Raw genomic sequence first — 12,807 nt, 5'->3', positions numbered from 1 at the left:
TATAATTCGGGGAATCCCTCTGAAGTTTTCTAAAATAAGAAATTGTCTTCCTGGGTTTTTGTTTTTGTTCATTACTGCATAGAAGTGGAGTGAAAACTGTCTGAAGCCTTTGATCAGAGACTGGAGGAGGAGAAGAAGTGGTTGAAATGAAGGAATGGAAAAAGCCGCAACAGAATGAAAGTAATCACTTTAATACTGGAGCAGAAAACAGCACTTTGCTCCCGTCAATCAGGAAACACAAAGATTGCTGTGAATTTGTTCTGGAAGGAACTTTGAGTTTCTCTCTGCTTAAAATCTGTTTCCTGCCTGTTTTCCAATAGTAAATATATATATAAAACAAAAAAAACTGCGTGATTCACCAATAATCAGGCTTTGAATAAAACATTTACAAATATAGCTTGCTTTACATTTGCTTTAAATTTGTTTTAGAGTTCTATCCATCCTCTGTCTTCCAGATATCGATGATCAGATTTCTGGGGGAAAAGTCCAGCAGGAAACTCCACACATCTCTGTCCGTCCAGCTCATTCACGCGTCCCCAAGGTGTTCTCATTCCCGAAGAGTATATTGTCCCTCTAGCAGGTTCTAGGTCTGCTCCAGGGAAAAAGAGGCTTCCTGATCAGATCCCCGAATCTCCAAACCGACTCCATTTGATGTAGAGAAGCAGCGGTCCTGCTCTAAAATCTCCTGGATGACAGAGCACCTTGCCTTATCTTGGGCTGCATTATGTGTTTTCCAACCACAAAGAGTCATTTTATAGCACAATCAGGTAACTAGTTTATTACCTTCGCTTGTTTTCAGGTGTTTACTAACTGCTGCTGGCTAGTCTGAAGGGGCTGACTGGGGAAGCAGTTCTGCACGGCAGAAGCTCTGAAACTTGGAAACTGTAGCTCTGAGGAGGAGCTGTGCCTTGAAGGAGGGACTAGGTCCACCCAGGAGTTTTGAAGAGCTGAATGGTTGCCATGGAGATTAAAGGATTTCTTAAACATAAAATAATCAAGGTAACACTCCAAGTATGTTTGTGGTGAGGGAAATACATTATAACACAATGTAAAGCTAAAAAAGTCATTTGCCCCTTTCAGTCTCATTTCAGCTGCTTTTATCTGCAATGTTCTTCATTTAGTAGGTTAATAGATCACTTTACTTTTTTAGCTCAGCTCATTTTTTTTACCACAACATCCCAGAAGAGTTGCTGCAGGCCCTGATTGGCTCTCCATCTCTTGCTCCATTCCACTATCACTGAAGAATCACAGACTTAGACAGCTCAACTTCTCCCTAAACAGAGATTTATTGAGACGGAACAATTCAACTTTGACCTCAGGCTTAGAGGAAATGGTGGGATGTAGGGAAGTACAAATACTTCATTACTGTACTTAATTACATTTTTCATGTCTCTATACTGTAGATTTTTGCGTGGGTACCTTTGACTTTTACTGCATTTTACATTAAGTACTTATACTTTCTACTCCACTACAATGTGTTGAAATACACATTGTGATTATTTATGAGCTTAAAAGTAATCAATGAATTGTTCAAAAAACAATACCATGTGGCTCAAGTCCAAGTCCTCGAGTCAAAGTTTAGGAACTGGTATCAAGGAATTAAAATATTGTTTACTATTGTTTACTATTGACCCATTACAAGTTTGAACTACTTTTACTTAACTACAAATGTTAATGTGATACTTTCATGTTCACTGAAGTTCATTTATGTAGTTTATTTGTCCGTATACTTAAGTAGAGTGTTTCAGTATTTTCTCCATCACTGCTTAGAGGTTCTGACTTTCGCTGAGAGATCCTGTCCAAGAAGACAACAGAGAGGATTTGTGGTGGTTCTTGTCAAAGAGTTCAGCCTGAATAAGGCTCATGTGGATCAGACAACCTGACTTACATGGCTGCCAAAGCAAATCTGCAAAGGTAAGGACTTACTCCAATTTTCCACAAGCAGGAAGGAAAGCCATGTGGCTTTTCCTAAATCTGAGGTTTGAGTAAATTTTCTCGGTAGTTGGAATACAGTCTCCATCTTGTTTTCCTATAATGTTAGCAAATTATAAAATGTTGAAGTTAATTTATTAAAAACCAGCAAATCTGAGAAGCTGCAAATCACAAGCAGAGGTTAGCATAAAAACCAGTCAAATGCTAATCTCTGAACAAATGTTTTTCTATTGACCATATGATTGTCCAATTAACAAAAATACATTTGCTTAATGGAAACATGCAATTTAAAAAAAAAAAATTAGTTTTTTGATTAAAAGTTGTTTTAGGCGTTTTTTTTCCGGCTGTATTTTTTCGCATCACACAAGTCAACTGATCAACAACCACATGTTACTACTGGCAAAAAAGACAAAGAAGATGACAGGAAGATGATGATGATGATGGCACAGCATGTTTTTTAATGACATCACATGAAAAAACTTATTCATGCATGATTTTAATTGTGTTTCTTCTGGAGACACCGCAATTAAAAATTTGTGTTTGTTCTATGAAGGTTTGTGCACATTTGTAAAGGAAATGCAGCTAATGAAAGATATGACTCTATAAAGGGACAAAATCAAGACAAAAAGAAGACAGATGGAGGAAATATTCCTCCCAAAGCTACTGATTATGTTTAAATGATGAGAGATGATTGGCAGCAAAATGAGAAGCCCACTGCTGAATACATTTGTCTTCATGAATCAATGCTGGATTATTTTTCAATCAGTGTTCTTTTCAACTTGAACTAAAGCAGATCTTTCTGCTTTTAAAGACAGCTTTCATGGGTCAAACTTTGTCGACGAGGTCAGGAGAATCAGCATTTTTTCCTTCTGCGGTTTAGCTTCGGGTTTCTGCAGCTCATGAAGCTGTGATCCACTGCTTCAGGGCTGTGCCTCTTCTTGTTGATTTGTCTAAGTACCCTCACTTACACCCAGGCGACATGTTGGCTGCAGCCTCCAATCAATTGGTCACGCTTTTCCAAGCCTTCCATCAGAAAACCTTCAAAGCAGACTAAACTGGGAAAAAAGCCTCCACCACCTCACTACACAGGCTCAGAGAAGAGAGAGAAAATGTTCTCAGAGTATGTTACTGCATTAGGCAGTCTGTGTACTTAAAATGCACCTAATATCCACGTCAAAAATAAATAATCATACTTTAAATTAAAGGGTACTGCATATTTTGTATAGAATAGTGAAAAACATATTTGCCCCATACATATTTCTTCTATGTCATTTTTGAATAGTTTGGATCATAAAATTACAAAATTCAGTTCTCAATAAAAATGGTAAACTGTTAAATAAGAATTTACTGCAATTAATCCCATAGTTTTGGTTTAATTTAGCAAGGCATGATTACTGCCAGACCCAAAGAGTAACAAATTAATAGCATTTCCATTGACCTTAAGATTGTGCTAATCAGAAATATGAAAATAAATTATCTTAATGGAAACACATCAATTTAGAAAAAACTCCTGTTTATCACCAAAACATTTTTGCGCTAGGATGAGGTGTGCATCGACTGTATTGAAAGTAGTGTATTTCGCAAAACTGCGATGGAAACACTTTATGCAAGTCCTGTGATCAACAACCGGATGTTACTTCTTGTGGAAAAGACAAAGACAAGAAATGGAAGAAAGATAAATTCTTGCATGATTTTAATTGCATTTCGTAATTAATGAAAACACAGAAAATTATGAAATTGTGTTTTTCTGACATTGGCGGAATACCGACAATGGTTTGTGAACATTTTTAATGGAAATGCAGATTATGTTTCCATCCAATTATTATGTGAATCTTTTTTTTTTAACCCCTCCACGGGGTCTTTTTTGTGGGCTCTAGAGTCCCTTTTAATGAAGTAGGCTGACAGGAAAGGGGGAAGGAGAGGAGGGAAGACATGCGGTAAACGTCGCCGGGTCCAGGAGTCGAACCCACGACAGCCGCGTCGAGGACTTGAGTCCTCCAAATGTGGCTCGCGCTAACCCCTACGCCACCACGGCACGCCCTTTTACTTTATTTTGAGCAAACTTTTAAAATGTCACAAATGGAGCTAATCAACCAGGCTACAGAAAGCGTAATTTCACCAGAAGTTGAGGCATAACTAATAAACAGGAAGTAGAGTTTCCAAACTAGCATGGACCATACATCCCAAAAAAAACAGAAAGAGGGCTGAACTTAGAAATCGCTCAGATGTTTGGGCCCCTGGTAAGGCACAGACCCACAAGTTGAACTGAACCTGCAAATATTTTCCCTGTTAGCGCAAGAACTCTTTCTCAGAAAAGCCAAACCACCTCCTGAGAGTGTACAACTTGTTTTGGGAAGTTATTTTTCTCAACTTTTTCTGATACAATACTTCAAAGTGTGCATAAATATACATTTTGTTTTAAAAAATCTGTCCAGTCTGATGTTGCATATTCCTATACGAACATATAAAGCTGATTTTGTTTTAAAAAGTCTCCTTTTAGGCTAAGCTCTTTCCCTGTAAAAATAAATTTAAAAAATAACAATTGTGATTCATTTATAATTTGTGCTCCTTAGTTTTTTGGTTTTCTGGTTCTAAAATATGATGAAATTCACCATCTTAAAAATGTAACAATTTGAAATGAATTATAGAAGAAATTGTATCTTCTATTGGAGAATTTTTCAATTTAAGACATTGTACGAAGGGATACAGTAGTCATTTGTATTTAGTCCACAGCAGAATGTGGCTCTGTTACCCTCAATGATGATGTATGTTTTTACCCAGAGGCGTCTTTGCTAAATATACCCGTTGTACTACACACACCTTGACAACCTGCTATCACACTGGGCTCATTTTATTATACCGCATGATGGGACTTCACCACATGCAAACGAGTTTAATTAAGCTGAAACTTATTAGTCAGTGGTGTGTGATTGAATGGATATGTAAATGTGCAGCAGCGCAGATGAAATCAGATCACATGTATAATAGGATGGAAGATAAAGAGGTGTAATAGCACAATGGTGAGCTTGCAGCATGTCATTAGCAGCTAAATAGATACCACCATGTAAATATGATTACTTTGGGGGTCGCCGTGATAAGGGAGATTAGATCCTGTAAGATAATTCTCCCAGCATGTTGGCATTTGAAAAATAAATCACTTTTCTCAACACGTTTCATCTCAACCTGCACAAAGACAAAGACCACGTCCTGAACAGACTCTCTGTCCGGTGGGAGAGAATGCAGAAAGTGAGCAATGTCTGATGAAAGAGTGCAGTGAGTGGTTTTGACAGGAAATTTGACACCACCAGCTCCATCACACCACTTCAGCGTTGGCCTGGGCTGCTGTGATTTGACCTCAGACATCTGTCAAACATAGAAGATCGAAGCAGAGGAGGAGGAGGAGCTGAGGTGGAGAGGTTAATGGTTTCAATTTCCAAATTGTGAAAACTCTGAATTGTTTATGCGATAACGGTCTTGAACACCAACATCAAATTAACATAACACTATACACCCAGAACATCTCACTTCTTCTCACCTTCCAACAGATTTTAACGTATTTTGCTATACCTTTATGAGGTAGATAAAAAAAAACTATACATCTATACAGTGTAAATAAAAATGTTTTACAAATCATTAACGAGTGACAAAATTTTGCTTTTCTGTCAAAAGAAATGACAAAAAGATTTTCAATATTAAAGTGAAAACTGATTTCAATAAAACAATTTCAATTAGATAAAGATGTAAAACATAAGATAAGTGACTGTATAAATGTTCAGGTCAGTATTTAGTAATGTGCCTTTGGCTGCAATCTGTGGTAGGAAAAAGTGCAGAAGCAACTTGAATAATTGTTCAGGAATGTAGGAAAGAGTCATAAGGTTTGGACTGCAGCTTGACATGTGTCCACCACATGGACTACAACTGTATTAGTGCAACCCCGAACCATTAACAATATCAGAAATGTGTTAGAAGAAAAAGGAGTGAACAGATTTTAAGACAGTCAGGGATTCATAAAGATCAAGAGAACTGCATTACATGATCTTTGTTTTTTATAAGCAGGATTGTTTTTTCCTTCCTCATCCTGCCCATAAGCACAAATGCTCTCCGTCACATCAATGCAAATTCCAATGCATTAATAAAGCAAACAGTCTGTTTTCATTGATGCTGCATCCGAACAGAAAACAACAAAACACAACAAAGTCTGATTACTCCAACAATGAGTCTTTACAGGACAAAGCACAATGTGAGCCTGCAAGGAGAAAATATCTGATGCTCCTGTCTCCTTTTTTCACGACATGACAAAAACATCCGAGACATGGAAGGGTTGACCTTATATTTGACCTTTGAATTCAATTTGTTGTTACTGAGAAAATGAGGGCTTGTTTAGAGTCGCTTGTAGGCTAAAAACTCTCTAAACTCTAAAAAACGCGTTCACTCAGCTGAAAAAGTGTGCATTACTCACATTAACACACATTAACACTGTGACATCACATCTTTTTCTCCGGCTGCTCTCCACCAGCTGAACCTCATGCAGGGCCCAGAGCTAAAGCTGGTAATTGGGACCCTAATGACCCCCACCATCTATGTTCATTTGTGGATTTCCCATGGCAACTAGAGACCAAAATGAACTTTAGAGCAAAAATGATGAGTTGAACTAGCAATTAAAAAGCGGAATGAAAATACATTTTAAACAATCATTTGACTTTTGGTGAAATGGAAAAACTAGTTTTTTTTACAGTTACAGCAGTACAATAACACCATTGGTTTTTGTTTTTAATATTAGAAAAACGCACAATTAGATACTTCTTGATAAAAAAGGAGAAAATGAAATTTTTAGATTAATCTCAGAAATATTCCAGAAAAAATAGAAATGTTATGAGCTCCAAAAGTCGAATATTTGCTAGAAGAAAACACACAAAAAATGTTTTGAATAATCTCAGAAATTTTCAAGAAATAAACTAGGAAATTTATCAGTTTGAAATGTTAAAAATGTGCTAGTAATAACTCATAACTTTTAAGATTAATCTCAGAAATTTTATAGAAAAAATCTTTGAAAATTTTCTGATTATCATTTTTACTTTTGAAACTCAGAAATTTCCAAATTTTTCTAGAAAACCTCAAACGTTTTGCATTTTTACTAGCAAAACTTCTCCCAACTTTTCAACTTCTGGAGGTCAGACATTTCCTTGTTTGTTTCTAGAAAACTGTTGACATTTCAAACAGATTAATCACAAAATGAGTTTTTTGGTAGAATTTTATAGTAAGCCATACATGTATAATACTCCATTGTAATCCGCTCAATCACAGGTACAAATAGGTACATAAAACATCCAAAAAGAAAAACAAGTTTACTGAATAACTTGCAGTCTGACCAAACTTGGAAATGCGAGACGTCTACACTGAGGTACATCTTGGTGAAGTCTGAATGAATCATCATCCTCAGACACACAGAGTCAGGACAGATGGTTTAAATTGAGCCGAGCGGGAGGAAGAAGGTGAGTGACAGTTATCCACCGCCCTCCATCTGTCCAAAATGTCACGCAGCAATCTGAGAACCATCAACCTGACCAACAAGTGGGGAACACATGCGAGTCGGTGTGTGTGTGTTCCTGTGTGTGCGCGCGAAGTCGACGAATAACAAGCTCCGAGTGACATTTTAAAATGAGAGGTATTTCCCTTTAAGTGAGCGGCTGAATCTCACTGTGACATGTGAGTGACGAGTTTCTGACAGACACAAACTGTGTGATTATTGCACACACACACACACACACATGCACACCTATGACCAGCAGCAGTCATAATTATGCCTGAGGAAAGAATAAAAAATGGTGAAAGCTGTGAGGTAAAATGCTTGATGACTGTTCAACTTTTCAGAGTTGGAAATATTCCAAACACACACTCACTCTCTCTCCCTCACACACACCCCCCCACGCACACACACAGGGTTTTGAAACTTTCTTTCCACTCTGTCTCCAATAACGGTGGTTTTGAAAGAGCTGTCAATCAAACAGTGTTCTCCTACAGATAGAAGAAAAAGTGAAATGTTCATTTCCTATAAAAAAAAAAGACTTCCAGTTTGTTTAGATGGACTGAGTGAAAACCTAAAGATCAAACATGTTTTCTTTTTCGTTTTGTAAATGCTGACATAATCAAACCCAGTTATCTGAGCTCCTTTCAAAATGATGTAATGTATGAACACTAAGAAAATTATTAGAGGGGTTGCAGTCAGTCCAGCCCACATAATGTGAAAAACACGATATTTATGGAAAGACAAAAGACGATTAACTGTTCACAAATAAAGCTTTCATAAACACTAATCTGTAAGTCAGGTCTCAAGGTCCTTCTTACATCAAATGTATGATCTCTGATCTTCCTTTAGGACTTATAAACACAAATCATTTATCCTTCACCTCATTTAACAGAAACTTTTAACTAAAGGACTGTAACTGCACACATCAACCTTGGTTCGCTACATAATTCAGTTTGAAAGTCATAACTTGCTATTTTCTACATGTATCCTGCCTGTATTTTTGGTATAACATATGGAGAAACTTTTTGTATACATTTGCCGCGACAGTTTTGTCGTACGAAAAGAAATACCTCAAGACGTTATCCTAACTTCTTAACTGATTCGTTAAATCAAAACTGAAAACATCGTCCATAGTGTAATGTGTCTGTGTTATTGCTAAATGTTATGGTACTTTGATGCTGCTTCGTTCTGGCTTTAATGATTTAATATCTGTAAATGTTACCAACTTTCACTGTGAAGAATCACTTTTTAGTTAGAAGATCTTGTGGTCACTCTAACCTTGAGCCATAATCCTGATCACAGAGCAGGATTTCTTCACCTATGACTTAAATCTCAGTGAAATTGTTTTTAAAAACGTCTCCTCTGATAAACAGTGAAGCAAACAGAAATGCAGCTCTACAGTCCGCCTCGTGATTTGACTATTTTTACTATATATTCTATATTAAGATCTTCTTCTCCAGGAGACAGATCTCCTCTCTCCAGTCATCCCTCTATCTGCTGCAGGGCATCCTGAAGCTGTCAACACAAAGCCAGGATGAGATATCAGGCTTTCAGAAATCTCTAACCAAACAGTCACATTTTTTAGGACATTGCAAGAAACAGGCTAAGTTTTACATTTACAGTATTTTACAACTGCTCCATTGTTATCCATCAGAACATAATACCGGTAGAAGAAATTATATTGTTGACTGTAGATTATCAGCATGGAGTTACTGAAACAGCTAAAGAACAACTAAATTATACATTTAGCTTTAATCCTATTATTTTCATTTTTTATTGTTTTTAGTTTTATTTTTATTGTCATCAATAATGTCATCAAGGACATTTATGAGTTTATTTTTTTATTCTCCTTACTATACAATGCTTTTTTCTCTGTTTTTCTTTCTTTCTCATTTATGAATCACATAAACAAAAACGCACTCTCTACTATGAATACCCACAGAACTGCACTGGACTTTGTTTATTTGATTTGTTTACCAAACAATAGTAAATAAATATATATATATATTCCTTTTAATTTCAACTCATGTTTCATGTTCACAAATTGCATCTTCATGCCAAGAGCTCTGTTCCTTTTCTCTGCGGTGATCTCCAGGACTCCAGAACCATCCGTCTACATCCTCATCGTTTGAGAAACCATTTCTCCACTCGTTATGTTGGTAACTGTGATTTTCATTCTGGTGGGAATCTACAGACTCTACAACAGCAAACACATACAACTCCAATCCATCTGCACATTTGGGTTGGTTCAATTTTGTACAAGACTGTTGATTTTTAAACGGTCTTGAATGCGAATGTCTGTTTTTCATGATGACACAATAGTCACTTTGCTTTAGATGTTTAGTTATTTTGAGAAAGAAAACGTCTGCTGACTTTCTGCCATTATTTCTTTCTGTTTATGAAGACAGGACAAAACCAAGACTAAAAGAAACACAAAAAGTAGGCCTCTACTGCCTGCTATGGACAAATGTCAACGGCACAAGTAAATACGTCGGTGAAAGAACATGATAAAATTCAGGAAGAAGGAGCCTGTTAGTTTGAAAATTTGTTACAAACATTTTAACACTAACTACAGTTACACCTGAACTTTATGACTAATTGCTAAAGTAAAAACTAACACTGTGGTTAAACTGTGACTTTCTCTGTTATAAAAATTATTACTTTAGCCGAGCAATGTGCTATATTTCTAAAAATATTTGTCTTTCTAGCCATAAGTCCAGTTTTCTTTCACGTTCATGGTGAGTGTGAAGCCAACAGGAAGCTTAATGGCCTCTCGATCCTGCCGGCTGCTGAAACTGACGGTCTGACGGCTCTTGATGAATGACATTCTCCGCCTCAACAGAATAAAACCAACGCAAGCAGCAGGAGGTGATTCAGCTTCTAAACATCGGCTCCTGCTCCTCAAAAGGCCCGCAGCAGTAATGAGGCTGCCGCTCGGTTCAGCGGAGGGCCACAGGGGCAGAGGCCGAATGAAAAGGGCCAAGTGTGACAACGTGATGGAGCGCAAGCAGAAGAGCTGGTATGGGAATGAGGGAAGCAGTACCGCCAGAAATAAATTTGTTTCTTCCAGGTTCTTTCTTTCTCATTGATTCGTTCTTACAAAGGAAGGTGCTGTGGCTCATTTTTGTATGTTCAATAACAGCTGACTTGATTCAACAAGTTCACATCAATCAGGCAGTAAACTTATGAAACTAGTGTAGTGTTCATACAAGCCCTGTTTAGTCCGTGTAATGAAGAGATCTTCATTACTGGGACTATTTTTACTTGTTGTTTACACTGTGTGAAGAAGGACGTTTCGCTCATGTCAGAGTCATTTGTGTTGTTTCATTCAGTGGTTCTTGATGGATCGCCACCACAGACGATTGATGGAACAGGTTTTGCAATTGGTTTGGATTTTTTGACACAGTCCAGTGTGAAAGAAAACCGCAGCAGCTGAAAATGTAGCAAATGCTGCAATTTTGGTCTAAATTTGAATTAAGTCTACCAGACCATCGGGTGTGAAAACAGTTTTAGTCTCGTTTGTCTCTGTGTCGACCCTGTGACGGACTAGCAACCAGTCCAGGGTGTACCTGAACCTTCTGCCTTGGATTAAGGAGATGAGCTGATTTCTTTTAACATCTCTCTCACAGAATTGCTGGTCTATCTTTATTTCAACTGAATAAGATAAAAAAAGAAAAATGGGTCAAAGAAAAGTCACTCACCTCAGCATGTGAAATGCTTGGAGCAGCTTCAACTGATGTCACTTAGTCCACTTTAGTCCATAAATGGTGTGCAGCCCTCTCATACTTAAATGTTCAGGTAATCAGTCAGTCTGGAAAACAAAATAAAACAAGATGAAAGTGACACCAAGGCAGCAGCAACTTCCCTTCTTAGTGAGGCAGCAGAACAGTGAATTGTACTTTTTTAACAAAAATACTAACACATTAACACAAACAAAGTGCATTTCTTTCTGTTTACATCTGTATCAGGTATTGATTGTAAATCACACAAAAGCTGGATACGACATTACATATCCACTGCATTCTCACTGAACTCTAAATAAAAATAACTAACTTATTTGCAAACTTCTAATCTATAAATCCCCATTTGATCAAAAAAGCCATACTTTTTTTTTTACCATGCTTATTGGGAAGTTATCAAAAAAAAAACAAAAAAACATCTGATCACATTTTAAATCCAACGAAAGTTTGGATCCCCCAGAATATTTTCAGTCTACTGTAAACACCGTCTACCTGCTGCATGTGAACATTTCTGTCTGTCTTGAAGACCTGATGGGTGATTACATCAACCTACAGTCACCCCTCTATCGTGACATGAAATATTTTCATCCTTCACAGCTGTGGAGCTGTAAAACATATCTATTGTTGACATGTAGTGCCATTGGTCTGAGCAATAATTTTTTACTATCTGTCCTTGATCAGTTCAGACCTCTGAAGAAGCCAAAGGATCCACAAGCCAAATTCTCCCAAACACTTCTGAATACAAGCAGTACTGTCTTTCTGTTTTCAGATTTCCCTAAATCCCTCAGTATTATTAATCACTTGATTGTAACTGAAAGCTTTATAGGCTTTTTTATGGAGCAAAGAAAATTAATTTCCATTTCCTGGGTTGCCATCTTTTATTCTTCAAATAATATCCAAGCAGAACTGTAACAGAATTAAAACACAAAATTGGTCAAAACCCACAAACATGTAAGGGAAATGCTAAGTTTTACAAGACCTTAACATCCCACAGCAGTATCGTTTCAATTTAACTACAAAGATGTTTTATATCTAAACACCTGGAAAATGGCTGCCGCTGAGCCAGGAAATACACCATTAGATTATAGTGATACTGCTTACCTCTCATTTTAGTTCATTATTTCCTCACGTTATGTGAAAGCTTTTGTTTGCCTTTCTTCCTTGCAGTGGGACAAACATTGTGTCTCCATTCGTGTCCAAGCAAAACAACAGGAAGAACCAAAATTATTTGGGGGAAAATATTCGGAAAATGGTTGACGATTTTGAAACACTGCCATCTTATGGCCAGGTCTTGCAGCTACATGGAACAATGTTGTAAATTAAAAACATTATACACAAGTAAAGTTTTCAGTAACAATGTTACTGTAAAATCTCAACTAATAAACAAACATGTCACTTTCTTTAGCATCTTAAACATAAATTTATCTGTCAGAAGCTGGAAAAAAACTTATCATGAGCTACATAAACTATTAGATGGGTGATGGGAAAATGATCTTATAAGTACAACCCATGACATTCTGGCAAATTAGAGAATTAGATAAGAAAACCAGTTAGCCTTATGTGAAAAGTGTCTAATGTGCTGAAACTGAACCAGAAACATGTTGGTTA

At 37.0% G+C, this 12,807-nt stretch overlaps 1 long non-coding RNA gene across 1 annotated transcript; it reads right to left on the bottom strand.

Annotated features, from left to right (window-relative positions):
• Positions 1–6,955: 6,955 nt before the first annotated feature.
• On the bottom strand, positions 6,956–12,437 carry LOC114142075 (uncharacterized). The gene is made up of 3 exons (XR_003594957.1): positions 12,301–12,437; positions 11,161–11,270; positions 6,956–8,974 (listed from the first exon to the last, which is right to left on the bottom strand). It is a non-coding gene; the product is annotated as an uncharacterized LOC114142075 (long non-coding RNA).
• Between the last annotated feature and the right edge of the window lie 370 nt (positions 12,438–12,807).

Source organism: Xiphophorus couchianus, chromosome 3 (assembly GCF_001444195.1).
Source record: "Xiphophorus couchianus chromosome 3, X_couchianus-1.0, whole genome shotgun sequence".
NCBI classification, from domain to species: domain Eukaryota; kingdom Metazoa; phylum Chordata; class Actinopteri; order Cyprinodontiformes; family Poeciliidae; genus Xiphophorus; species Xiphophorus couchianus.
This window is presented reverse-complemented; position numbering and strand designations above follow the sequence as displayed.